At 41.0% G+C, this 4,210-nt stretch overlaps 1 long non-coding RNA gene across 1 annotated transcript; it reads right to left on the bottom strand.

The window, feature by feature from the left end:
* Window positions 1–746: 746 nt before the first annotated feature.
* On the bottom strand, window positions 747–1,791 carry LOC144309201 (uncharacterized). The gene is made up of 2 exons (XR_013375279.1): window positions 1,204–1,791; window positions 747–1,017 (listed from the first exon to the last, which is right to left on the bottom strand). It is a non-coding gene; the product is annotated as an uncharacterized LOC144309201 (long non-coding RNA).
* Between the last annotated feature and the right edge of the window lie 2,419 nt (window positions 1,792–4,210).

Genomic DNA, 4,210 nt, shown 5'->3' with positions numbered 1-4,210 from the left:
TGAAATGAAAAGCATGCAATTGGAAAAGAAGAAATAGAGGAAGAAAGAAAATTGTCCCTATTTGTAGGTGACATGATTGCATATGAAGAAAATATGAATGAATTTACATTGTGTTATCGTTTAAATAACTCCTACAAGAACTTGCAAAAGAATGTGTTCCAGAGAACATCTTAAAAAATAAAATAAAAAAATAAAATAAAATAAATAAAATAAAATAAAATAAAACATTATTTACTGACACGTAAAGGATTCATTTGTTCTGTATATGTCACGAGGTTAATAATGAAATTCTAAGAGGCTTGGTTGTGTTGACTCTGTACCAGGCTACAGCCCCAAAGGAGTTCATGTTAAGCTAAGGGAAAATTGAGGCAGCCAGAGAAATCATCCCTTGTCCCCAAGATATACACCCAGGCATTACAGAAAACTGTCACACTCTCTACCTGCCAGGAAATATCCTATGGATTGGTAATGTGTGTCTTGGGGTCATATGATCTGGGTATGAGTCCCATCCTTGCCAGCTGTGCTGTGGACAAACCCCTCCAGCCTCTATTTCCTCTTGGGTAAAGCAGGCATAAAAGTGGAACCTACCTCATAGGCTTGTGGTGAGGATTAGATGATGCCAGAAAAGCAGATAACACAATTCCTGTCACACCGTAGAGTATTTACACAGTAAAAGTTACTTACAACAGCAGTACAGAATGAGAAACTCTTAGGTATATAACGACAAAAATATGCAGAGACAGAGACAAATTTGCTGTTTCTTTATGTTCTCTGCTCTTATGTCAAATGGCGTGGAGACCCATGGTTTCGTGAGCAAAGCCAGAGCCAGCTATTTAATACCAAAAGGCGATGTTGATGAACTACATATTCTGCTCCCCTTTAGCGTGTTCTTTGTTCTTTTCTTCTGAGAGCTGCAGATGACAACTAAGTTTGAGAATCTTTCATCTTAAAGAGGCTGCGTCTCCTGGAGTTAAGTTGTCCGAAGTTGTTTCCAAACGTGAAAGGCCATGCGTGACACTAATGTGATGAGGAGCAGAAGGGAGAGAATTAGCTGCAACATGAAGCAGTGATAGGGAATCATATCTGACCAACCACCCATTGTGATGGATGGATTTTTCACTCAACGAGGGCCCTATCTTCACTTTGCCAACATTGAGGAATTCATTTTGTATTGGAAGAGGAACCTTCCCACGGCCATAAGACCTTAACGTTGTTGTCTCCTCCTTCACTCAGTGTAAATTCACAGTGACGGGTGATTTCGGCCAGAGGTTTAAAGGGAGTCTGACCAGAGTTCAATGTCTGTTGGCCTGGCAACAGGGTGGCTTCATTATTACCTGCCTATGGTGTTTACTCTGAAACCTCCATTATTACCCTAGCATTCAGACCTACTCCTCAGACTCTGGGCTTTCAGTTCAGCCTTGGGTGGAGGAGCTACTGCTAATTTTCCTAAGAACTTTGTTTGCTGGCTGATTTATTTAGTGTTCCTCATTTTGTACTGAAAAAATAGTTGTGATTCTTTTCCACCAGCACATCAGGAGGCAAGAGAAGTGCTGTAGCTTTCATCAAAAGTGTCCAGCCTCTGCTTTACCACATGTTGTGATCTCCTTCTGGGATTTACCACAAATCCTTACTCTTGCTTTGGGCAGATTGTGCTGAAGGTTCCTCTTGCCTCAGAACCCTTGAGGAGAGACTTCATTCAAGGGCCCTCTTTCCAATCCACTTCCCCAACTGTTCACAGGGAGCAGGAATAATTTCTCAGAAGCCCTTTGCCCAGCCCTCAATAAAGACAGCTCCTCTCACTTTACGAGGAGACCTTAAATTAATTCTTAGAAAAACAATTTACCCCATGAACCACCTTACTCTACAACTAACTCTTTTCATGTCTAAAACTGCTGGACTGAACAGAACCTGTGATTTCTAGTTCTTGCCCAGAAACCGCCTTCTCCTACAGGTGGATTCTGCCACCTCCCTGCTCTTCTGAATTGGCCCACTGAGCTCAGAAAAATGCTCACCAGGAAGCATTTAGTGCCTTCCTATGTTCCAGTAGGGGCAGAGCGGTGGTCACTTCTTGACTTGGGGCTTCGGCCCCTTTTCCTTCCAGCCTCAGTGGGCCTGGGAAGACAGAAGCTGAGTGGTACATTGGAAGGGAAAAAGAAGAGGGACTCATTATTTCTGAGGGTGGATCAGCTGAGTCAGGAATCTTGAGAGTTTTACCCTACTGGAAGCAGCAGAGGCTGGAGATTGTGACCTACAGGTGTGAGTATATTTGAGGGGCAGCATGATCTGGAGAATATAGAGAAAACAAGAAAAATACATGCACGTTTCTATTTTAACTGTGAATCAGTGTCATTTCTATGTGGTACAATGAATGACTTGATGGGGTTGGGAGAAGGGAATAAGATGATTTACATTTTCATTTGATTGAGTCCTCTACCCCATACATGGAGTTTAGGATAAGAGACTGAAGTCACCACCCACCCCATCCCTGTGTTTTCCTGGTCCCTTATTCTACCCTCTTGTTTTACATAAGAATGTTTCCGTTGAGCTCCTGATGGGCAAGATCAAAGCTTAATACTTTGTCTGCTAGACAGCACACTGGAGCAAGAGAGACAGGAGATCTCCCTAGGTCCCAATGCCAGAAAAAATAATAACTCTGTGATGTTCATGTCTCATGGATCAGTCACTTCACCCCTGTTAGCCTCCCTTGGAAATAGATATTTTTTGTCATGTGTGCACTTCATTCCTATGTGGTAGAGTGATGACACCATAAACAGAAACAGATGGAGACTGAGAGCTTGGTGAATAAATCAACATGCAGAGCATGGGATCCAGTGCTTCGGTTTCCTGATTTGCCATTCTCATTCATCCATCTTTCTGTGCCCCTTTCAGGGCACCTCATATTCCTGACTTCTGTCTATAACCTTCTACTCACAAAGCATGGGGGCAAAGGGTAGGAAAGAGAGCAAAGAGAGAGAACCCTGGAAACATGCTGTTTTCTACTCTCCTCCCCTGGAGGAATTGGGGGAAAGGAAGAAAAACATCACCCTATTTTATCTTGTTCCACGTGCTGTCATCCTCCCTTATGTCCCCCTGCAAATAACTTCAGAGGAGCACTTGTCCTTTGAACCCTTGAAAGATGAGGAATTACATGGGATCAAAAGCTACCTTTTGTGTATTTTGGACAGGACCCTGCAATATCAGCCAAATCTTCCTGGGTCCTGGTGGCAGACTGCACTTAATTACTTTGGGATGACCTTGCATTAGTGACCTCACTCTGTGTGGCCTTACCTGTTGAAGAGGATCAGCCTTCTCCCAGCTAGTTTGGGGTCATAGAATAAAGCCATCCTCATCCAGAAAAATATGTTGAGTTTATAGAGGGGAAATATTTTTTCATGTAAGTCTAAGGAATTATTTTAAGAGTTATGCTGCAGTTTCACTGAAATTCTTAATTCAATTACTATACTAAGTTTAATTCAATTAAACAAAAATTCATGATTTCTAGGCCTTAGGTAGGCTCTAGAGATACTTGTTACATGGTAGGATACTTTCATGGTTAGTAGCAGTGGGCTTTGATACCACATGGTCCTGGTTAGGGTCTTGCCTCTGTTACTCACTTGTAAAACACAACCAGTTTCTGAAACTCTCTGTACCTTGAATTTCTGATTTATAAATGGTAAAAATCTTTTTTTTTATAAATGGTAAAAATCTTAAAGGGCTGTTGTGAAGATCAAATATGTCAATGTCATTGAAGTACTTAGCAAGATATCTGGCACAGAAATGTAGACTACAATGGACCTTCATTCTTTTTATTTAGCCATCTTGATATTGAAACTACTTTTGCCTCTGGCTATATCTGGTGGTAGTGTAACCAGTGTCTATATGTTCTACCACTTCAAATGTATTCCTTTTTTACAAAGGGAAGAAAAACCTAAGCAATGAAAGTTGAAAATGCAGATTTTGATGAAGTTTATAAGAATGATCCTACTTCAGTTTGTTGAATTGATATAAAGATGGAAAAAGATCTGATGTCTCTAAATTCTCTAAGCCATCTGCATTTACTTAACAAAGATTTATGGGACATCTATTACCTGCCAGGTGCTACAAGGCCACAAACTATATCTTCATCTCAGAACATTCTCCTAGACTACAGATCCATGTATTCAACTATCTGTCAGAAATATATATCTAGAATAGTGGTTCTCAAATGGTG

This window comes from Canis aureus, chromosome X (assembly GCF_053574225.1).
Source record: "Canis aureus isolate CA01 chromosome X, VMU_Caureus_v.1.0, whole genome shotgun sequence".
NCBI classification, from domain to species: domain Eukaryota; kingdom Metazoa; phylum Chordata; class Mammalia; order Carnivora; family Canidae; genus Canis; species Canis aureus.
Note: the sequence above shows the minus strand (reverse complement) of the source record. Positions and strands in the feature narration are given on the sequence as shown.